This window comes from Hylobates moloch, unplaced genomic scaffold (assembly GCF_009828535.3).
Source record: "Hylobates moloch isolate HMO894 unplaced genomic scaffold, HMol_V3 SCAFFOLD_19, whole genome shotgun sequence".
NCBI lineage: Eukaryota > Metazoa > Chordata > Mammalia > Primates > Hylobatidae > Hylobates > Hylobates moloch.
This window is the reverse complement of record NW_026652294.1, coordinates 33521185-33545616: the sequence shown is the minus strand read 5'-3', so window position 1 is coordinate 33545616 and position 24432 is coordinate 33521185. Positions and strand designations below refer to the sequence as shown.

At 51.0% G+C, this 24432-nt stretch overlaps 1 protein-coding gene across 3 annotated transcripts in view; it reads left to right on the top strand.

Moving 5' to 3' along the window:
• RAP1GAP2 (RAP1 GTPase activating protein 2) overlaps window positions 1-24432 on the top strand; it is a 261713-nt gene that overhangs the window by 50871 nt on the left and 186410 nt on the right. The gene's annotated exons all lie outside the window — the stretch shown is intronic.

Here is a 24432-nt window from a genome sequence, read left to right as displayed (position 1 = left end):
GCCTGGCGCGGTGGCTCACGCCTGTAATCCCAGCACTTTGGGAGGCCAAGGCGGGTGGATCACCTGAGGTCAGGGGTTCAAGACCAGCCTGGCTAACATGATGAAACCCCGTCTCTACTAAAAATACAAAAATTAGCCGGGTGTGGTGGTACCTGCCTGTAATCCCAGCTACTCGGGAGGCTGAGGCAGGAGAATCACTTGAACCCGGGAGGCGGAGGTTGCAGTGAGCTGAGATCACGCCATTGCACTCCAGCCTGGGCGACAGAGTGAGACTCCATCTCAAAAACAACAACAACGAACAAACAAACAAAAAGAATACTGCGATTTCCTAGCAATGCCCGGTGACTTACCCTAAATTCAGTGAAACTTGGAAAAAAAAAAGAAGTGGCATTTGAAGGCGACCCGAAGGAAGAAAAGGAGCCAGTGTGAAGGTGTCTGGGGAAGAGCATTCCAGGTGGTGGGAACAGGCTTGGCAGGTGTGAAAATGAGGAAGGAGGCCCCTGAAGAGCTGGCGGGAAGAGTGGGTGGATGGGAACACAGACAGTTTCCCTGTCCGCCAGCAGGTGGCACTGTTGGCCCAGGACTGCCTGGGCTTGGCTGGGAGAGCAGGTGGGGCCGCAGGTGCCTTGACCTCAGGTTTGTGATTCTGGCTGTGGGCTCATCACAGGCTCTGCCTCCACCCTCTGGGGAGATAAGCCCTGGCCAGGGGCAGAAGAGCAGTTGTAATGGTTTCCTGGCTGTTCTGCTTCCCCAACGGGTCTTGCTTTCAGTGTTTCTTTGCTTGCTCCCTCTCCAGAGGTGACTTCCCTCCCGGTTTCTGGGTATCTGTGTCTTTGCTCTCTCCTTTTGCTATTCTTTTTGCTCCCTCGGTCTCTGCTCCTCCCTCTCTCATTGCTCCCTGGCAGGGCTGGTTCCTGTCTCAAAGATTAATTACTTGCTTTTTTTTTTTTTTTGGGAAACCTTGCTCTGTCGCCCATGCTGGAGTGCAGTGGCACGATCTGGGCTCACTGCAACCTCTGCCTTCCAGGTTCAAGCGATTCTCCTGCCTCAGCCTTCTGAGTAGCTGGGATTACAGGCACCCACCACGTCTGGCTAATTTTTGTATTTTTAGTAGAGACGGGGTTTCACCATGTTGGCCAGGCTAGTCTCAGACTCCTGACCTCAGGTGATCCACCTGCCTCAGTCTTACAAAGTGCTGCGATTACAGGCCTGAGCTACCACGCCCAGCCAGTTACTTGCTTTCCTGATGTAGCTCAGATGGAGCAGGTGGTGAGTTAGGATCAGGAAGGTGCTGTTTCTCATCCCAGTGCCTACCCTTCCTTCCCGTGGCTTCAGATCTCCATAAAAGGCTGGGGCTGGGGTCGTGACCCCATCAGCAGAAAATGTTCCCAGCGACCCTTCTCTCCTGGAGCCCGTGGACCCACCTCCCAGTGCCGTGCCCTGCTCACCTCCAGCCCCTGTGGGAAGCAGCCCTGTCTTCATGTGCAATCAGGGCTTGAACTGAGAAGGGAGAACTGGATGGCAAAGCAGATGGCATAGAACAGCCGCACAAGAGCCCACTGAAGGGCTTGTTATGAAAGAGTCATTTTTGTCAACAAAAGGACGCTTCTGCCCTATACTCCGTGCTCTGGTGAATTATTTCTCAGGGGAGACTAAGCTTGCCAGAGCCCCGTGTTGGCCCCCTGGCTGTCAGATGTCAGAGTTAGGGCTGCAGGTTGAGAGGTCCTTGGCTTTGGTCTGTGAGTACCACGGTGGTTAAGAGCTTGGTCTCTCTCTCTTAAATTTTTGTTTTTTTTTTTTTTTGAGATGAGATCTTGCTATGTTGCCCCAGCTAGTCTCGAATTCCTGGCTTCAAGAGATCCTCTTGCCTCAGCCTCTTGAGAGGCTGGGATTACAGTTGTGAGCCACTGCACCTGGAAGTCTCTTTATTTTACTTTACATCTTTCCTGTAAAGTTAAAGTTTACAGTATTTTATTTTGTTGTGGGGAGAACACATAACATGAACTCTACCCTCTTAACAGACTTTTAAGTGTACAATACATTATTGTTGAATGTAAGTAAGAGTTGACTCTCTTAAAGCCTCCCGCTGGGTGGGAAGTCTAGCACCTTTACAACAGGACCCTGTAATCTCAGCACTTTGGGAGGCTGGGGCAGGCGGATCACTTGAGGTCAGGAGTTCAAGACGAGCCTGGCCAACGCGGAGAAACCCTGTCTATACTAAAAACACAAAAAAATTAGCTGAGTGTGGTGGTGCACGCCTGTAATTTGAGCTACTCGGGAGGCTGAGGGAGGAGAATTGCTTGAACCCAGGAGGCGGAGGTTGCAGTGAGCCGAGATGGTGCCATTGCACTCCAGCCTGGGCAACAAGAGCAAAACTCCATCTCAAAAAATTAAAAAAGATGGCCGGGCGCGGTGGCTCACTCCTGTAATCCCAGCACTTTGGGAGGCCGAGGCGGGCAGATCACGAGGTCAAGAGATTGAGACCATCCTGGCTAACATGGTGAAACCCCGTCTCTACTAAAAATACAAAAATTAGCTGGGTGTGGTGGCGAGCGCCTGTAGTCCCAGCTACTCAGGAAGCTGAGAAAGGAGAATCGCTCGAACCTGGGAGGCGGAGCTTGCAGTGAGCCGAGATCACGCCATTGCACTCCAGCCTGGGCAACAGAGCGAGACTGTCTCAAAAAAAAAAAAAAATCTTTAAAAAAGATTTTGAACAGTAAATGTATTTACATGGTTGGTTCTAAAACCAAAATGATATAAAAATATATATGGTAGAAAGATTTGCTTGTGCTCCAATCCACCCTGTCCCTACATTCTGACATTCACTTTGAGGTTCCTTCCAGTGCTGCTTTATTGACATGTAAGATGAGCATATCCTTTTCTTACCTCTCCTCCCCTTCCCTCCCCTTCCCTCCCCTCCCTTTCCCTCCCCTCCCCTCCCTTCCCCTCCCCTTCCCTCTTTCTTTTTCTTTCTTTCTTTTTTTGATATGGAGTCTTGCTCTGTTGCTAGGCTGGAGTGCAGTGGTGCGATCTTGGCTCACTGCACCCTCTGCCTCCCGGGTTCAAGGATTCTCCTGCCTCAGCCTCCCGAGTAGCTGGGACTACAGGCACCCACCACCACGCCCAGCTACTTTTTGTATTTTTAGTAGAGATGGGATTTCACCACATTGGCCAGACTGGTCTTGAACTCCTGACCTCAGGTGATCTGCCTGCTTCAGCTTCCCGAAATGCTGGGATTACAGGCGTGAGCCACTGTGCCCAGCCTCTTATTTCTTTTTCTTAAATAAAAGGTAATATCCTACAAAACACTGTTTTACATCTTGCCTTTTTCTCTGGAGAATTCCTGTCTGACCACTGAGAGCTGCTGCTGCCTCTGCCCCACTCCTTTTAAAAATAACCGAGTAGTATTTAACTGTGTGGATTTAATTTTAGAGACTGATGATTCCTTTCAGAAATTTAATTTTGTATAGCATAAGTAATATAAGAATACATTTTTGGCTGTGCATGGTGGCTCATGCCTGTAATCCCAGGACTTTAGGAGGCCAATGTGTGTGGATTGCTTGAGCCCAGGAGTTTGAGAGCAGCCTGGGCAACATGACAAAACCTCATCTCTACTAAAAATAAAAAAAATTAGGTGTGGTGGTGCACACCTGTAATCCCAGCTACTGGGGAGGCTGAGGTGGGAGGATCCCTTGAGCCCAGGAGGTTGAGGCTGCCATGAGCTGTGATCACGTCACTGCAATCCAGGCTGGGTGACAGAGTGAGACCCTGTCTCAAAAAACAACAATAACAACAACAACAAAAACAGGCTGGGCGTGGTGGCTCACGCTTGTAATCCCAGCACTTTGGGAGGCCAAGGCGGGCGGATCACGAGGTTAGGAGTTCGAGACCAGCCTGCCCAATATGGCGAAACCTCGTCTCTACTAAAAATACAAAAATTACATGGGCGTGGTGGTGGGTGCCTGAATCCCAGCTACTCGGGAGGCTGAGGCAGGAGAATCGCTTGAACCTGTGAGGCGGAGGGTGCAGTGAGCTGAGATCACGCCGTTGCATTCCAGTCTGGGTGACAGAGTGAGACTCTATCTCCAACATAAAAAAAAAAAACCAAAAAAACCCAAATCATTTTCCTTAAAACAATCAGAACATTAAAGATAAAGTCTCGGCTGGGCGCAGTGGCTCATGCCTGTAATCCCAGCACTTTGGGAGGCCGAGTCGGGCGGATCACGAGGTCAGGAGATCGAGACCATCCCGGAGGAGAAGGGATGAACCTGGAGGTGGAGGTGCAGTCACCGAGAGCATTGTATCCAGCCTGACAGACAGGACTCTGTCTCAAAACTCCTATGGCCAGCAGTGACATTCCCTTTCTCTCCTCCCCAGAGTAGCCACTGTTCAGAGTTTGGTACATATTTTTCTAGATATTTAAACAGGGCTGGGTGCAGTGGCTGGCCAGGTGCGTTGACTCACTCCTGTAATCCCAGCACTTTGGGAAGCCGAAGCGGGCGATGGCTCGAGGTCAGGAATTCGAGTCCAGCCTGGCCAACATGGTGAAACCCCATCTCTACTAAAAATACAAAAAGTTGCTGGGTGTGATGGCGCTTGCCTGTAGTCCCAGCTACTCGGGGGGCTGAGGCAGGAGAATTGCTGGAACCTGGGAGGCAGAGGTTGCAGTGAGAGAGATCGCACCACTGCACTCCAGCCTGGGTCACAGAGCAAGACTGTCTCAAAAAAACAAAAACAAAAACAAACCAGTATTTTTACATGCACCTTAAGTAACCATCGATGTCCATACATACACAGTTAGCTCATTCCTTCTAATCACAGTTTAGGGTCCAGCTTACAAATATACCACACCCTGCTTATCTGTTTCTCCTGTAAATGGTTGTTCTTGATAATTTTTTTTTTTTTTTTTTTTTTTAGATGGAGTCTTGCTCTGTCACCCAGGCTGGAGTGCAGTGGTGCAATCTCGGTTCACTGCAACCTCTGCTTCCTGGGTTCAAGCGATTCTCCTGCCTCAGCCTCCCGGGTAGCTGGGATTACAGGCACACACCACCATGCCTGATTTTTGTATTTTAGTAGAGATGAGGTGTCACCATGTTGGCCAGGTTGGTCTTGAACTCCTGACCTCAGGTGATCCACCCGCCTCAGCCTCCCAAAGTGTTGGGATTACAGGGGTGAGCCACCTTGCCTGGCCTGTTCTTGATATGTTTTTACGCTTATGAAAAGTGCCACAGTGGACATCCTCATACTTGACTGTCTACACATGAAAGTGTTTCTCTAGACTTGAGATTGCTGGGTGATAGGGCAGGTGACTTTTTATTTCATCATACTGCAAATTGCCTGCCAATTTCTATGCCACTAGTAGGAGTGTACATGTCGCTTGTCTGTTGGGTGAAGCATCCTGTCTCCTTGCTGTGGTTGCATTCCCTGATTTCCAGCCCTCTGAGCTGCTCTGGCTGTGTCCTGCGTGCTGTACCCTCCGCCCAGAGAAGCACTGTCCTCCGTAAGTCAGGTGGACTCTCGGCCTCTGAAGTTCCTGCACCCTCCTGGTGTCTTTGCAGCGTGGTCTTTTGCTGAGAATAACCTTGACCTTCTCCTTTTCAAAAGCCCTCCAGAGGGCTTTACTGACCAGAGAGGTGGCTAGAGAGCTGGCTGTGGGATTGACCACACTGACTTCCCCAGACCCATCTTAAGAGGCTGGCTTTCAATTTTCATCCTATCCCAGTTCTTAAGATGCAAGTTCTGCCCTGAGGGCCCCTGGGGGAAGCCACAGCTTAAAGCTCAAATGCATTTCCCTTGCTGAAGGAGCTGAGCCAGCCGATTCTCCTTGCGCTAGTTCAGGGGTTTTGTCTGCCAATCTCAAACCCAGGATCAAGTTCTAAGAACTGGGTCCCTTGAGAGGCCTAGAGTCTGGCAGTTGGGTGGGAAGAGGATTGACCTTGGAGACAGTTTCTGTCACCTACACCCACCTCCTGAGAAATAACTTCAAGAGAGAAAAGACCATCTTGGTGGAGGTGGTGTCTCACCCCTGTACTCCCAGCACTTCGGGAAGCTGGGGTGGGCAGATGGCTCGAGCCCCGGAGTTTAAGACCAGCTTGGGCAACGTGGCAAAACCCCATCTCTACAAAAAATATAAAAATTAGCTGGGCATGGTGGCAGGTGCTTGTAGTCTCAGCTACTCAGAAGGCTGAAGTGGGAGGACTGTTTGAGCCCACGAGGTCGAGGCTGTAGGGAGCTGTGATCTCATCACTGTACTCCAGCCTGGGTGACAGAGCGAGACCCTGTCTCAAAAAAAAGAAAGCACCATCTCATCTGGGCCTCTGCCTCAGTTCCTACCCCATTCACTGTACCACTGAATCCTTCACCATCCACCTGACCTTTATGTAAATTAAAATAAATTAAATTAATTAATTATTATTATTTTTGAGACGGAGTCTCCCTCTGTCGCCCAGGCTGGAGTGCAGTGGCATGATCTCTACTCACTGCACACTCCACCTCCCAGATTCATGCCATTCTCCTGCCTCAGCCTCCCGAGTAGCTGGGACTACAGGCGCCCACCACCACGCTCGGCTAATTTTTTTCCGTATTTTTAGTAGAGACAGGGATTCACCGTGTTAGCCAGGATGGTCTCCATCTCCTGACCTTGTGATCTGCCTGCCTTGGCCTCCCAAAGTGCTGGAATTACAGGCATGAGCCACTGCACTCTGCCATTAATTAATTTTTTTGAGATGGAGTCTTGCTCTGTCACCCAGGCTGGAGTGCATTGGCGTGATCTCAGTTCACTGCAAACTCCACCTCACGGGTTCAAGCGATTCTCCTGCCTCAGCCTCCTGAGTAGCTGGGATTACAGGTGTGTGCCACCACACCCTGTTAATTTTCTGTATTTTTAGTAGAAATGGGGTTTCACCATGTTGGCCAGGATGGTCTCGAACTCCTGACCTCAGGTGATCTGCCTGCCTCAGCCTCCCACAGTGCTGGGATTACAGGCGTGAGCCATCATGAACTTATTGTTAATGGTCACTCATTGTACGTGGTTGTCACATCTCTTTTGTCTCTTTAAATACAGAACAGAGCTGGGTGTGGTGAACTGTACTTCCAGCTATTCAGGAGGCTGAGATGGGAGGATCATTTGAGCCCAGGAGTTTGAGGCTGCAGTGAGCTATGATCGCACCACGGCACTCCAGCCTGGGTGACAGAGTGTGACCCTGGCTCTAAATAAATATAGAACAGCAGACCTGGCAAAGTTGTTTTGTAGAATGTCCCACATTTTGGATTTGTCTGAATGCTTCCTTTTTTTTTTTTTTTTCAACATTTTCCTGGAATAGTCCTTGATTTTACTGAAGAAAGATGAAATGAATAGCTTGTGTGCTGACAGTGAAGAGGAAGGGAGACACTCCTGTTTTATCTTGGGGGGGGAGGATTTGTTTCAGTCCTGCCTTCTCCTTGGGTGTGGTCGAGAGGACTGTGTGCAGACCGCCCCCAGCCGGCCACTGGCGGGGTGTGTTGGTGCATCTGGGTGTTAGGAGGTAGGTCCAGGGGCTTCTCCTGGGAAGACGTCCCCATGTCCCCTTTGGGGGGTGCTCTCTATGGGAGAATGAGTGGTGTGGCCGTCTCCCTTGCCTGAAGCTGTTATTTTGTTCCCTCCTGTGTTTCCTTGCCTGTTGGGTAGAGGTCTACTATATTCACTAACTAGGTTACTAGTGACAGAAACCTCACTCAAACTGGCTTAAGGAAAAAAAAAAAAAAAGAAAGAAAAGAAACCAAAAGGAAAAACAAAGTCCATGAAAACTTTTGTATTTGGGAAATTTGAGGACCCCGGCTTTGGCTGGGTGCAGTGGCTCACACCTGTAATCCTAGGACTCGGAGAGGCCGAGGCAGGCGGATCACCTGAGGTCAGGAGTTCGAGATCATCCTGGCCAACATGGTGAAACTTCATCTCTTCTAAAAACACAAAAATTAGCTGGGCATGGTGGTGGGCACCTGCAATCCCAGCTCCTCAAGAGGCTGAGGTACAAGAATCGCTTGGACCTGGGAGGCGGAGGTTGCAGTGAGCCGAGATCATGTCACTGCACTCCAGCCTGGGTGATAGAGCGAGACTCAGTCTCCGAAAAAACAAACAAACAAACAAAAAACTAGCTTCAGGTCCAGCTAGATCCAGGCAGGTGAGACAGCATCATCAGACCATCTATTTGTCCCTATCTCTTGGTTCTACTTCCTGCATTCATTTCATTCACAGGCACCTCTCCCTACATGTTATAAGGCAGCCACCAGCAGGTCTAGTCTGAGCTTTGGAAACCTCAGTGGGTATGATTAAGCTGCTTCCTTCTATAATACCTGTAAAAACTTGGTGTTCACTCTGTTTGGACTGACGAGGTGTGTGCCCATTCCCGAAACAATCATAGTGGATTGGTGAATAGAATACATGAATTGAGGCCAGTAACGGTGACTCACACCTGTCATCCCAGCCGTTTGGGAGGCCGAGACAGGAGGATCACTTGAGGCCAGGAGTTCCAGACCAGTGTGGGCAACAAAGTGAGACCCTGTCACTACAAAAAATTAAAAAATTAACTGAGCGTGGTGGTGCACGTCTGTAGTCCTAGCCACTCAGGATGCTGGGGCTGGAGGATTGCTTACGCCCAGGAGGTTGAGGCTGCAGTAAGCTATGATTGCGTCACTGCACTCCAGCCTGGGCCACAGAGCAAGACGCTATCTTTGGAAAAAAAAAAAAAAAGCATGAATTTGAATTTGAATTGGCCAAGCCTGCATCATGTACCTACCCCAAAGCTCAGGCTGGGTAGGCTGAGAAAGGGGCGGCCCCATATAAACCACAAAAACCAACAGTGGCGTTAGAGTGCTCCCCAGGGGAGCATCAAGGCACTGTCAGCTAGAGGAAGGGGTCTGGGCACAGAGCAGGCAGAAAGGCAGATTCGCTTCGTCTGGTGACGGGCATCGGGAGTCTCTGGCCGAGTCAGCTCCTGGTTTCCTGGGGTTCCATTCCTCTTCATTTTGGATTTTGTGGAAGTCAGTGTCCACAGGACCATCTGTGTCAGGGTCTCAGCCCTGCTTCTTCTTCTTTTTTTTTTTTTTTTTGAGATGGAGTCTCGCTCTGTCGCCCAGGCTGGAGTGCAGTAGCGTGATCTCGGCTCACTGCAAGCTCCGCCTCCCGGGTTCACGCCATTCTCCTGCCTCAGCTCCTGAGTAGCTGGGACTACAGGCGCCCGCCACCACGTCCGGTTATTTTTTTGTATTTTTAGCTGAGACGGGGTTTCACTGTGTTAGCCAGGATGGTCTCGATCCCTTGACCTCGTGATCCGCCTGCCTCGGCCTCCCAAAGTGCTGGGATTACAGGGGTGAGCCACCACACCCGGTCTCAGCCCTGTTTCTTAGTGGCTGTGTGATCCTGGACAGAAGAATTAGCCTTTCTAGGTCTCGGTTTACTCATCTGGAAAGGAGAATGATGTTCGTGTTCTTTCTTTTTTCTTTTTTTTTGAGACAGAGTCTCACCCTGTCACCCAGGCTGGAGTGCAGTGGCATGATCTCGGCTCACTACAACCTCTGCCTCCCGGGTTCAAGCAGTTCTCCCTCAGCCTCCTGAGTAACTGGGATTACAGGCGCCCACCACCGCGTCTGGCTAATTTTTTGTATTTTTAGTAGAGGTGAGGTTTCATGATGTTGGTCAGGCTGGTCTTGAACTCCTGACCTTGTGATCCACCTGCCTCGGCCTCCCAAAGTGCTGGGATTACAGGCGTGAGCCACGGCACCTGGCCTCGTGTTCCTTCTTGATGGGACTGAGAGGATCCATTGGAGTGGCAGCTGTGGAAGTGCAGGCAGCTGGCGACGCGCTGAACCCAGGGGGTGGTGTGTGCTGCTCTGCAAGGTGATTCTTCTGCTCCAGGGTGAGCAGGGCCTGTCCTTAGATTTGCTCTTTGGAACGTTGGGACGGTGACCTGTACTGGGATGGTGACCTGTACTGGGATGGTGACCCGTACTAGGTTGTTGACCCCTCCGGATGTGTGGGGTGATTCTTCCACAGATGAACATAGCATGGGGCAGAACACTGTCCCACAGAGGGACTGCGGGAGCCCTTTGCTCATTCTCCGAGCTCCAGATGAGGAAGGGAGGAGGGCGGAAGTGGATGAATTGGCGCAGTGATTCCCAAATTGTAACCGGGGGAGATGACATTTGGTGGTAAGAGGGCGGGACACACCATTCCCCGACACTGACCCCCGGAGAGAAAGTTGTTTATTCCCTTTGCAGTTCTCTTTCTGTGCAGCTCACCACCTCAAGGAGAATGTCTCAGTTAGGGGCTAATATATGTCTTTAACACCTTTCTAACATTGGCTAACCTTCCTTATTAACAGAGAGAGTGGGTCTCAAGCCTCAGGCCTTGGGCAGGCAACAGTGTTTAGCCAGACAGTAATAACATTATTCAATTTTCATTATGTTTACCTTTTTTCTGGTAGACTTTATTTTTTTAAGGTTTAAACATTATAGAAAAGGCCAGGTGTGGTGGTTCAGGCCTGTAATCCCAACACTTTGGGAGGCCAAGGCAGGTGGATCACTTGAGGTCAGAAGTTTGAGACCAGCCTGGCCAACATGGTGAAACCCCGTCTCTCTACTAAAAATACAAAAATTAGCAGGACGTGGTGGCGCATGCCTGTAATCCCAGCTGCTCGGGAGGCTGAGACAAGAGAATCCCTTGAACCCAGGAGGCAGAGGTTGAGTGAACCAGTGAGCCGAGATCGCGCCACTGCACTCCAGCCTGGGCAACAGAGTGGGACTCTGTCTTAATTAAAAAAAAAAAAAAAAAGAATAAAAAATAAATAAAATCACAGAAAAATTAAGAGTGCGGAGAGTCTCCATATGCTCTATAATTCAGTTCCCTACAACTTACATTAGTATGGTCCATTTGCAATAATTAATGAACCTAGACCGATGTATTATCATTAATAACTGAAACGCATGGTTTATTCAGATTTTAGAGTTTTTCCCTAATGTCCTTTTCTGTTCCAGGAACCACATTACATTTAGTTTTCACAGCTCCTTAGACTCCTCTTGGCTGTGACTGTTTCTCAGACTTTGCTTGTTTTTGGCAGCCTTGACAGGTTTGAGGCGTGCTTGTCACTCAATTTAGATTTGTCTGATATTTTTCTCATGATTAGACTGGGTGTCGGTTTTTGAGAGGACGACTACCCAGGTATAGAACCATTTTTCTTTTCTTTTCTTTTTTTTTTTTTTTGAGACAGAGTTTTGCTCTTGTTGCCCAGGCTGGAGTGCAATGTGTGATCTCGGCTCACTGCAACCTCTGCCTCCTGGGTTCAAGCGATTCTCCTGCCTCAGCCTCCGGAGTAGCTGAGATTACAGGCATGCGCCACCACACCCAGATATTTTTGTATTTTTAGTAGAAACGGGGTTTTACCATGTTGGTCAGGCTGGTCTTAAACTCCCGACCTCAGGTGATCTGCCTACCTCGGCCTCCCAAAGTGTTGGGATTACAGGCATGAGCCACAGCACCTGGCTGTTATTCTTTATTTTCTTCCATCCGTACTATACTGTTCATATCTAAGGAGTAGGGCATTATATTTTCTTTCTTTTCTTTTTTTGCTGTGTTTCCCAGGCTGGGCTCAAACTCCTCAGCTCAACTTGATCCTCCTGCCTTAGCCTCCTGAGTAGCTGGGACTACAGGCATGAGCCATCATGTCTGGCTTATATTTACTTTACCTTCTATTTATGAGAATTGATTATATCCATTTATGATGTGAACATAAAGTCTTGGTTGGACACCATGGCTCATGCCTGTAATCCCAGCACTTTGGGAGGCTGAAGTGAGTGGATCGCTTGAGGCCAGGAGTTCGAGACCAGCCTGGCCAATATGGTGACACCCTGTCTCTACAAAAAATACAAAAATTAGCCGGGTGTGGTGGCCTGGGCCTGTAGTCCCAGTTACTCAGGAGGCTGAGGTAGGAGGATTGCTTGAGCCCGGGAGGTGGAGGCTACAGTGAGCCGAGATTGTACCACTGCACTCCAGCCTGGGTGACAGGGCGAGACCCTGTTTAAACAAATAAAAAGACCGGTGTGGTGGCTCACGCCTGTAATCCCAGCTGCTTGGGAAGCTGAGGCAGGAGAATCGCTTGAACCTGGGAGACAGAGGTTGCAGTGAGCTGAGATTGCACCACTGCACTCCAGCCTGGGTAAGAAGAGCTAAACTGTGCCTCAAAAACAAACAAACAAACAATAAAAAACATGAAGTCTTTACAATATTTAATTCAAAAATTAAGTCCATTTAAATAAAAATATTAAGTAGAGAAAAGTTACAAGAGATATGGGGACATTTTAAAAAGCAGGAAAGCCACCCTAGAAAGGTAGATGTCAGAGAAATGCTGAAGGCAGGAAGATGTTGAGAGTATGGACTGGGAAAATGGCTGGGGCTCAGTGTCGCCTCCTGGCCTGTTCCCCAAATCCCCTTAAGACAAGGAACAGGAAGTGACTGATGTGGCCTCTGGGAAGTCTCAGACACAGCCCAGAGGGGCCATGGCTACCCCAGGGATGGGCATGATGACTCTCTGGGGCCTCGGCTTTTCCTCCCTCCCTTCTCTCCGGCTCCTCCTGACCCCACAGCATTCCCAGCAGTTTCTGGCAGGCAGGTGAGGAGGCCTGGGTCAGGGAGGCTGTGGCAGCTGCCTGTGCAGCCGGCCCTGTGGAGTGCAAGCCTCAACCCTCTCTAGAGCTCGGGGTCTGAAAGGCGGTGCTAGGTATCAGGTCCTTCCGCCCATGTTATCTAGTTTCCTCCACAACCTGGGGGAGTATTGGGGCCCTTGTCATTCTCATCACTCAGGGGAAGAGACCTGTCCAGGTCACCAGCTGGTCAGGGCCCAGGCTTGGGTAATAGGTGAATATTTGACCTCCCACCCTTGGATGTGAAACAAGTTACATTCCTTTATTTTTCTAAAAAGTCTTTTAAAAATATGGGCTAGCCAGGTGTGTGGTGGCTCATGCCTGTAATCCCAGCACTTTGGGAGGGCGAGGCAGGCAGGTCACCTGAGGTCAGGAGTTCGAGACCAGCCTGGCCAACATGGTGAAACCCCGTCTCTACTAAAAATACAAAAATTAGCCGGGCATGGTGGCGGGCGCCTATAATCCCAGCTACTCAGGAGGCTGAGGCAGGAGAATCATTCGAACCTGAGAGGCAGAGGTTGCAGTGAGCCAAGATTACACCACTGCACTCCAGCCTGGGCAACGAGAGTGAAACTCCATCTCAAATATAAATAAATAAAATAAATAAACGCAGTGGTTCACACCTGTAATTCTAGTGCTTTGGGAGGCTGAGAAAGATCGCTTGAGGCCAGGAGTTCAAGACCAACCTGGGTAACAAAGTGAGACCCTCTCTGTCCAAAAAAAAAAAAAAAAAAAATTAGCTGGTGTGGTGGCACGTGCCTCTGGTCCCAGCTATTCCAGAGGCTTAAAGCAGGAGGATTGCTTGAGCCCAGGAGGTCGAGGCTGCAGTGAGCCATGATCGTGCCACTGCACTCCAGCCTGGGTGACAGAGTGAGACCATGTCTCAATATAAATAAATAAAAATGAGACTTTGTCCTACCCTCTAGGGATGGCATGAAATACAGTATTTTTGGAGCCCTCCCCTCCCTAGAGTTGTCTAAAAGCTGTGGGTGCCCTAAGAGAGACCTTTGAGTCGAGCTTCTGCTTTGACATCTTTACTTGGCAGGCTGGTGGTGTGAGGCTCTGGATGTGAGCATCCTTTAGATGCCCATCTGAGTTTATGCCTCCAGTGTCGGGGCTGAGGGTGGGTCTTCATCCTGAGACCTCGCTGCCCCGCCCTCCCCTCCCCTCCCCTCCAGCCAATCCAATTCTGTCAAGTCAAAAGCCTGGGAAAGCTTTTCTGGGGCAGAGGAAGCTGAGGCTCCAGAACGTAGAATCCTTCTTTTCTCTCTCTTCCTCCCTTCCTTCTTTCCCCTTCTTTTCTTTCCATGGTATTTATTGAGGGCTAGCGTAGAGCAGACGCCATCCTGAGTGTGGGGTGGGGCGGTGATTAAGGTGTGCACGGTGTCTGCCTCCATGGAGTATACATTCCACGGGGGGGCGGGAGGGTGGGGCAAATAGACGAAAAAACAAGCACAGAGACAAATCAGCAACAACAAAAACCCAAAACCTCAACCTGGAATAATAATCATGAAGAAAATGGGCCAGAGACCAGGTGTAGAATCACTAAGGGTGTGCTCTGCAGTGAGTGGTCAAGGAAGCCCTCTCTGGGAGGCAACATTCTTTTGGGAAAGTTTTATGGTGGAGAAACAGCTCGGTTAATTTCACCTTTTTTTTTTTTTTTTAAGACAGAGTCTTGCTCTGTCGCCCAGGCTGGAGTGCAGTGGCGCGATCTCGGCTCACTGCAACCTCCACCTCCTGGGTTCAAGCTATTTTCCTGCCTCAGCCTCGAGTAGCTGGGATTACAGGTGCGTGCCACCATGACTGGCTACTTTTTTGTATTTTTAGTAGAGATGGGGTTTCACCATGTTAGCCAGGCTGGTCTCGAACTCCTGACCTCAAGCGATCCACCCACCTCGGCCTCCCAAAGTGCTGGGATCCACCCACCATGCCCGGCCTAATTTCCCCATTTGGTGGTTCAGTTACGTCGCACCATTAATAAAGTCTCCTGCCTCCCGCCACCTTGCAGGGTGGGGCGGGGTGGGGCTGAGATGGTTTCCGTCCAGGTTCTCCAAGAAAGGCAAGCGCTTCGCCTTCCCAGAGTCATGCTGAGTGTACTTCTTATTACTGACATGAGGCCACGTAAAGGTCACTACTGGCCTTGCCTGGGTACAGCCTTGGAACATCTTTCCCCCTGTGTCCCTTGCCATATAAGGTGAGATGGACGGCGTTCATGGCACAGATGCTTTCAGCCCAACTCACCAGAACCTTGAAACTGATCCAGTGTATTCAAAAGGAGGACGTGATTGGCACACTTAAGTCCTTTAGTTATCAGCTGTGATCCATCATTTGTGACCCACCATTTGTGACCCACAGAGCCCCTGATTCTGCCTTGTGGGTACAGTGAGCGAGGGGTTGGGGGCGAGGGTGGAGGAAATGGACAGAAGCAAAGAGATTGGAGCCTTGGGTAAAAGGAAGATGGCCAGTGCGGTTTTTTAAAATTTTTATTTATTTATTTTTTGAGACGGAGTCTCGCTCTGTCGCCCAGGCTGGAGTGCAGTGGCTCGATCTCGGCTCACTGCAAGCTCCGCCTCCCGGGTTCACGCCTTTCTCCTGCTTCAGCCTCCAGAGTAGCTGGGACTACAGGTGCCCATCACCATGCCCGGCTAATATTTTGTATTTTTAGTAGAGACGGGGTTTCACCATTTTAACCAGGATGGTCGCGATCTCCTGACCTTGTGATCTGCCCGCCTCGGCCTCCCAAAGTGCTGGGATTACAGGCATGAGCCACCGTGCCCGGCCGGCCAGCGCGGTTTCTGAAGCTGCTTTGGGACTTGGAGGGTTCAGAGAGTGGGAACTGAATTTTTTTCCCCTGAGAGTAGAGAGGGAGTTGCTTACACCAAAGAGCTTTGATTACAACAGGAGTGATGGGGGCTAGACAGCTGGAAGGATTTTCCTTATGGAAAGGGGGTGGGAAAGCCCCAGAAAGCAGGCCTGGTGGAAAGCTTGCACAGTGCAGACCTGCGGTTGCTCAGCAGGAGGTTGGGAGCTCGGCTCCCGGCTGGGCGAAGCTCTGGGAGTCTGTGTCAACACCGAAGGAAGATGAGCTTTGTTTACCTTTTAGGCTAAAAGGACTTAATGTCGGGGTGGGAAGGATCATTAACACATCAGTGACTCAGAGTCCAGAAGGAAACTGTTGTCCTTCCTTCTGTCACGAGGGAAACTGTTGTCCGCTAAGCCAAGCCGGAAAGGCTTTGATTACACCCACCAAGAGGGGCATTTTCCCCTGGACCCAACCCAGAGATCTCTTCAGGGACTGATAGAGGAGAAAGAGATGAATTCAGACAACAGGGAAATAAATAAGAATTTATTAGGAGTCGGTTAAAAGGGTCCCCAACCTATACATTTTCTAGTTAGCCAGGCGTGTGAGCTGGCAACCAACCCCTGGCAGTTTCCGCAGTCCACAGGGTGGTCCCCAGGAGGTTGAATGAAAGAAGTCAGTGTCCCCGCCTCATCTGGTCCCGGCCTGCACACTGTGCCTGGTACCCCCATCCCTGCACATGTATGGCACTGACTACGTAAGTTCTAGCCCAGAGGCACCCAGCAGTGCCTCAGTCTTTTTTTTTTTTTGCTTTTTGTTTTGAGACGGAGTCTCGCTCTGTTGCCCATGCTGGAGTGCAGTTGCATGATCTCAGCTGACTGCAACCTCCGCCTCCCGGGTTCAAGTGATTCTCCTGCCTCAGTGTCCAGAGTAGCTGGGATTACAGGCGCCCACCACCATGCCCAGCTAATTTTTGTATTTTTGCTAGAGACGGGGTTTTACCATATTGGCCAGACTGGTCTCGAACTCCTGACCTCAAGTGATCCACCTGCTTGGCCTCCCAAAGTGCTGGGATTACAGCCATGTAAATGCACAAATCTTCATTATACATTTTGGACAGATGGATCCTTCTTCCATCTTGATATAGAACATTTCTGTCTGTCCAGAAAAATCTCCCACATCCAGAGGCAGCCATTGTTCTAATGTTTTTGTATCTTAGATTGTTTTAAAACAACTTATCAGCTGGGTGCGGCGGCTCACGCCTGTAATCCCAGCACTTTGTGAGAGGCCAAGGTGGGAGGATCATGAGGTCAGGAGTTCAAGACCAGCCTGACCAACATGATGAAACCCCATCTCTACTCAAAATGCAAAAATTAGCTGGGCGTGGTGATGGGTGCCTGTAATCCCAGCTATTCCGGAGGGCGAGGCAGGAGAATCGCTTGAACCCTGGAGGCGGAGGTTTTGGTGAGCTGACATCACACCACTGCCACTCTAGCCTGGGTGACAGAGTGAGGCTCCGTCTCAAAAACAAAAATAATAATAAAATAAAATAAAATTTCTTATCAGTCGGGTGTGGTGGCTCACGCCTGTAATTCCAGCACTTTCGGAGGCCGAGGCGGGTGAATTCCGAGGTCAGGAATTTGAGAGCAGCTGGACCAACATGGTGAAACCGAGTCTCTACTAAAAATACAAAAAATTAGTCGGGCGTGTTATCGGGAGCCTGTAATCCCAGCTACTCGGGAGGCTGAGACTGGAGAATCGCTTGAACCTGGGAGGCGGAGGTTGTAGTGAGCCGACATTGCGCCACTGCACTCCAGCCTGGGCAACAGTGCGAGACTCCGTCTCAAAAAAAAAAAAAAGTTCTCATCAATGGAATCCTGTTGTAAGCACTTTAAGCATTTTTTGGTATGTGGCTTCTTTCACTTCGATCTTGTTTTTGAGGTGCTTCCTTGTTGTTGCATGTGTCCATGTTTTGTTCCTCTTTATTGTTCGGTTGTATTCCACCGCGGGGATGCACCACAGCTTGTTGGTGGACACTTGGGCTGCTTTCAGACTTTGGCTATTTGTTTTGTTTTGTTTTTGAGATGGAATCTCACTCTGTCACCCAGGCTGGAGTGCAGCAGCGTGATCTTGGCTCACTGCAACCTCTGCCTCCCAGGTTCAAGTGATTCTCCTGCCTCAGCCTCCCGAGTAGCTGGGATTACAGGCATGAGCCACTGCGCCCGGCGTACTTTGGCTATTTTGAATAAAATGGCGATGAACATTTTCATACAAGTCTTTGCGTAGAGCATGCATGAATCCTTGCAGTAGCTAATAGGTTGGCACTATTGTTATTCCCATTTTACAGATGAAGACACTGAGGCACAGAGGGGGTGAATTCCTAGTCCAAGGCCGCATACATAGTAAAAGCTGGGGGTAGGATTCTAACCCAGGTTTGTCTGACTGCAGCATATGTGTTTTTATTCCCTCACTGTAGTATCTTTGCACCACAGCTGTTTGGGGCCCGTTAATCGTAGGGACAAGTGGGCGTCTCCCCTCTATGGCCTGTCAATTCCTAACTGCATTTTAGCTCACAATAGTAGTTGGTATTGATAATAATGGATTTGAGCCACCACAAAAAGGTTCCATCAAACCTGTCTTTATTTTTATCTATTTATTTTTGAGATGGAGTCTTGCTCTGTCGCCCAGGCTGGAGTGCAGTGGCGTGATCTCGGCTCACAGCAACTTCCGCCTCCCCGGTTCAAGCCATTCTCCTGCCTCAGCTTCCTAAGTAGCTGGGATTACAGGCGCCCACGACTTTGCCTGGCTAATTTTTGTATTTTGAGTAGAGACGGGGTTTCACCATGTTGGCCAGACTGGTCTTGAACTCCTGACCTCGTGATCCACCCGCCTCAGCCTCCCAAAGTGCTGGGATTACAGGTGTGAGCCACCACGCCCGGCGTCAAACCTGTCGTTAAAGGACAACAGCATGTTGAGGTGTTTGAGAGAAATCTCTAGCTAGGGTCATTACGGTCACTAACAGCGAGCTAGCAAGCAAGGAAACAAACAAAAAGTTTTGCTACCCAAAGCCCTAGTCACCTGGAAATCTGACATAGTTGTAATTCGTCATCTCCCAGAGAAGCCAGGCACAGAAGGCGTTACTGGATATATAAAATAGTATATAAATAATACATGTATAAGAAACCACTCTGTTCTCTGTAGAGCCAAATAGAATAGAGTTTTGGAGAGTCTGCTGGTTCTCGCTTTGAAAGATGTTGCTAAGCAATGTTGCTAATATTATGGAAAGACAGCTTCCCTCCCGGCTTTTCCACTCAGCCCCAGAAACCCTAGAGTTGGAAGTGGCTTCACGAGTAGCAGCCGCTGGGGAGGTTTGGTAATCAGCGAGGCGGGGGCTGGGGAACCTTGGGTTGGAGAGGGACTGTGCTGTAGGCCACCCAGCCCTCAGCCTCATCAGCTCCTGATTCTCTGGACTGACTCCTGGGCAGCCTCTATGCAAAATAACACCTCTTCCTGTTCATCAGAAATTTCACACACAGAAGGATCCTTTTGAATTTTTTCATGTGGGAAAAATTATTATAGTCATGCAGCTTAGCAAAAATTCAAAAATCCATAAGTGAACTTCAGAAAAGGAAGTATTTTAAATAACTTCAGTAACCCAAGCGATATATGAAGAACTTCTTTCTTCCTCCCTCTACCCACTCTCCATAATCCCTGAACAGGAAGTCGGCAGGGTTCTGATTGACATCACGTACTGCAGGCTCCACCTTCATGGCTCTGGGTACCAGAGCGCAGGGTGCCCACCACTGAGTGGGATCTGTGGGTTTCCTCGGCGTGGATTCCTTTCCTTGGAGCTTGGAAATGCCACACAAGTCACGGAGATCCATTTCCAAAACCTGAGCCAGTTTAGAGCCTCTGCTTAATATGACGTCTGTGGCCCCAGGAAAGGGGCTGAGCTGAGGTTTCCCAGGCTTGTCTTTGAGGCCTCCCAGTCCTGGCCTGCGTTTATCACGGAAGGACCCTATTGTGGTGGGATGGACCTCTTGGGGGCTGGTCATGGGCTCTGGGAGGGGATTTTAGAAGCTGGGAGGAGAGTCAGTATGTTGGCAGAGAGTTTTCCTCCATCTCTCTCTTTTCCTTCTTTTTTTTAAAAAATTATTTATTTATGAGATGGAGTCTTGCTCTGTTGCCCAGGCTGGAGTGCAGTGGCACGATCTCAGCTCACTACAACCTCCGCCTCTGGGCTCAAGCAATTCTCCTGCCTCAGCCTCCCGAGTAACTGGTATTCCAAGCGCCCGCCACCACGCCTGGATGATTTTTGTATTTTTAGTAGAGACGGGGTTTCACCATGTTGGCCAGGCTGGTCTCGAACTCCTGGCCTCAAGTGATTCGCCTGCCACGGCCTCCCAAAGTGTTGGGATTACAGGCGTGAGCCACCGCACCCGGCGCAGCTCTCACTTTTCAAAAAATAGAAACTGCTTCCCGACCTCAGATGACTTCAATCTTTCCCTTCCCCCCACGCCTTCCTGCCTCCCTCTTCCCCCTCCTCTGTCTTCCTCCTAAGGGGGCATCCCAGAGACGCAACTGTGCTGTGGCTCAGCAGGGGGCGCTGATGTACCTGCCAAGAGTGGAGGTTTCCTAGCAGCACAGGTGTGAGCGTTCAGCTGTGTGCGAGGGGGCTTCCGAGTGATATCCCAGAGCAGGTGTGTGTACGTGTATACCCTCAAAGGCAGAAGAGAGCGGGGGTGCTGGACCGTCCTGTCCGAGGCTCTGTTTAGAACCCTTGCGTTGTTCCAAAGGTTGTGTGGTCCATGGAATAGCTGGGACGCTGCCCGTGGAGGGGAGGGGCAAGGCGTTTGAAGACACCTGGTTTTCATCAAAGGCCCCACCCTCCTTGCTCCATTGCCCCCCTTGCCCCCACCCACCCCCAATCCCAGCCCAGAACGGTGGCAGTCATTCTGCCCAGCAGTGGGGCGCTGGGAGTTGGAGGCTGGGCGGGGCGAGGAGGTGGTGTCTGCTGCAGGCTGGCTGACTGGGGCACGGGGATTGGGGCTGATTCCTGCTTTCTCATGGATATGTCTCCTGGAGCCAGTTCCCAGGCACAGAAGGCAGGCACAGAAGGCCCTTTTCTTCAGGGCCAGGCATGCGTGTCTGTCTGCCTCAACCCACTGGCCCCTCAGGAAGGGCTGTGCAGCTGTCTGCGCTCTGTTCATGATTAACTTCGCTGTCTCCCGCCCCAGGCCTGATTCCCACCCAGGCCCCCTCAGCCTTTGGAGTTCCCCTGGACTGGAAGAGAGACCTGGGCTGGCAGCTGCTTGGCACTTTGTTCTCTGGGACTGTGAGCTTTGGAGGCTGGAACAGGCCATGGAGGTCCTGCGAGCTGGGACGCCGTGGGGCATAAGTTGGGTGAGGTGGGACCTGTTGGAAAACTCCTTCTCTGCCGTCAGAGACTTCCGCCGTCCTCATTTCCTGTGGACTGCATGTATCCAGCTTTCTCAGCCCACCCCACAGTGCCTCATGAATGTGGTCTTGGAGAACAGTAATGTGAAAATTCTTCCCTGTCCGTTCTCTTTCGAACCGTGATTTCTTCAAGGACAGTGCCTTAGTTTGGCGCAGGTGTGTCACTAACACCTAACACCGCCTGCTTTTTTTTTTTTTTTTTTTTTTGAGACGGAGTCTCGTTCTGTCGCCCAGGCTGGAGTGCAGTGGCACGATCTCGGCTCACTGCAAGCTCTGCCTCCCGGGTTCACGCCATTCTCCTGCCTCAGCCTCTCTGAGTAGCTGGGACTACAGGTGCCCGCCACCACGCCCGGCTAATTTTTTGTATTTTTAGTAGAGATGGGGTTTCACCGTGTTAGCCAGGAGGGTCTCGATCTCCTGACCTCATGATCCGCCTGCCTCGGCCTCCCAAAGTGTTGGGATTACAGGCGTGAGCCACCGCGCCCGGCCCGCCTGCTTTTTTAAGGAAGGTACTTCAAGCTTAGAGCCTTTGTCAGGCAACAGTATTGAGGCAGAACTTAATAAATTTATGTTTGTTTTCATGGTAGGAAGGGCAAGTGATAATGGATTTTCATTTAGGGTTGCAATAACGTTTTCTTTTAAAATTAAGTAAAGGCGGCCGGGCGCGGCGGCTCACGCCTGTAATCCCAGCACTTTGGGAGGCCGAGATGGGCGGATCATGAGGTCAGGATATCGAGACCCTCCTGGCTAACACGGTGAAACCCCGTCTCTACTAAAAATACAAAAAATTAGCCGGGCGTGGTGGCGGGCGCCTGTAGTCCCAGCTACTCGGGAGGCTGAGGCAGGAGAATGGCATGAACCTGGGAGGCGGAGGTTGCAGTGAGCAGAGATCTCGCCACTGCACTCCAGCCTGAGGGAGGGAGCAAGACTCCGCCTCAAAAAAAAAAAAAAAAAATTAAGTAAAGGCTAGGCGCAGTGGCTCACACCTGTAATCCCAGAACTTGGGAGGCTGAGGCGGGCGGATCACCTGAGGTCAGGTTCGAGATCAGCCTGGCCAACATGGTGAAGCCCCATCTCTACTAAAAATACGAAATTAGCCCGGCATGGTGGCGCATGCCGGTAATCCCAGCTACTCAGGAGGCTGAGGCAGGAGAATTGCTTGAACCCAGGAGGTGGAGGTTGCAGTGAGCCGAGACCGCGCCATTGCACTCCAGCCTGGGCGACGAGCAAAACAACGTCTCAAAAAAAAAAAAAAAGTAAAAAGTAAGTTGATGTAATTAAAGCAAAATTATAAACAGCAGAGCAGCATGACATTAAGACAAAGAATTATGAAGGAGGTGGCGTGTGGCCCAATTGTGGGAAGCTTTGGCTGGGCTAACTGCACACACTGGCTGGAAATGGTCTTGTTTTGTGGTTTGCTGTGTGTTAACCCTGTTTGTTTCGGGCAGGGGTGGTCTTCCATTTTTCTTTCTTGCCCTAGTCTCTTGCATAAAGCTGGACATACTGTACATGTTTAATAAACGCTGGTGGAATGGGTAAGCCTAGCACTGATGGTTGTTCTAGTCTCTGCTATTGATGGGTTTTCTTGTGCTTTGGGGTTCCCTCTGTAGGGCTTGGGTGTGACGGGCTGTGGGGGCTGGAGTGGGAGTTAAGGGGGAATTGCTGTCTATGCACCAAAGGTGGTGAGCTTGTAGCAGGGGCAGAAGGATGGGACCTCTCACAGCCAGGAAAATTCTACCTCTTAGAGACTCAGGAGTCAGGGTCTGAGAGGTTATGGTTTTTTGGGGGACAGCCTTGTGTTTGCAGCCACACTGGGGTTGTAGAAGGACTTAGAGGGCTGGGAACCCCAGAATAAGAGAATGAATAATGGAACCTGCTTGGTCGATTTTGTGCCTTCATCATCCCAATTCCCTGTTGTTGTTTGGAGAGATGGGGTCTCACTATGTTGCCCAGGCTGGTCTAGAACTCCTGGTCTCAACTCAATTGATCCACCTGCCTCGGCCTTCCAAAGTGCTGGGATTACAGGTGTGAGCCACCCTGTTACCCACTGTGCACTTGACCTGAACTAGCTCCCACACTCTCACCTGCTGGGAAGGAGGGTCAGGCTGGGAAGGAGGGTCAGGCCTTTTGTTGAGGTGCAGCCTTCTGTGTGTGGATAAAATACACCCAACTCTAGGAGAGACCTAAGCCAGCGCCCTCATCACCTTCCCTGCCATCTAGCTGAAGCGGTCCATCAGCTAACCTGTGGGTCCTCAGGTGCTGTGTGCTACAGCGCGGCGGGGGAGAGGGGAAGAGAAGCTCTGGCTGCATGCTGCTGGGAGCTCTTCCCTTTTCTCTACCAAGGACACTCATTTTATTCTTTTTCCAGACCAATTCTTAAGTCACTACTGGCATAGTACTTGCAGCCTGCCTAACTGCCAATCCCAGGAGTGGGGCCCGGGTCATTCAAATCTCTAGCTACAAAAAGATGTCCATGGCTATCTATATCTCTGATCCCCCACAACCCCGGCAGAGAGGGGGTGGGGGTGGGGGGGACAAGGCCAATGGTAACGGCTGCTTCATAAATAGACCAGGTGCGTTTAAGACCCACCCTGGGGCTCCCTCCCCTCCACCCCAACTCCAGTGCCAGCAGGAAGCTGTGGGCATTCGAGAGGCAGGGCTGAAGCCTCAGGCCCTCGAATTCGTTTGCAGTGCCTCTCCCCTCTCCACCCAGCATGGTCCCCTCCCTGCCTGGATTTTCTGTGTTTGCTTAAACACCAGACTATTAAAAACAAACAAAAAAACCGAGGCAGATTGCCTCAGGGGGAACCTCTTTGGCCCCAAAGATGGACTAATTGGCTTGTTCTAATTCCTTCCAGCCCCTTGCCTGCTTCCTTTTCCCTAGAGGGCAAAGCTGTGAGTGATGCTTCGGAGGGGTGGGGCGGGAGGGGGCTGGGAGGCTGGACAGCACCTGGAAGTGGATGAGGGGGATTGTGAGCGAGGCCCCGCGCGGATGGTAGGGACCAGGCCACGGCCCTTTCCCCAGGAGCCGGCGCGACCTTCCGACCTTCCGACCTTCCGCCCTTCGTTTCCGAAGGAGATGAGGCTCGCGCGCGGCTGGCAGGGGCGGGAGGGACCACGCGGCGAGTGCGCAGCAGCCAGGCCCGGGTGGGCGCGGGGAGGGCGGAATGGAGGGCGCCCGGCCCGCCAGGAGGAAGCGGGGTCGCGGTGAAGTTGTTTATTGACCCCATGTGGAGTCAAACTCCCAGGGCCGGGAGAGCCAGTGTTCGCGGGGAGCCGACCCCAGCCCACCCTACATCCCCGCTCCGCGATCCTTGCGCCGACTCTGGGGGAGGCGGGGGCAGAATTCCGCCTCATTCCTCCCATCCACACGCTCCCACTCGGGGACCCGGGCCCGGGAGCTGCGAGCCGGGGCGGGCGCCGGGCTCAGGTGCCCCCTGTAAGCGCGGGGCGGCCGGGAGGGGACGGGGACCGCGCGCGGGCAGTTTCGTTTGGACGGAGGA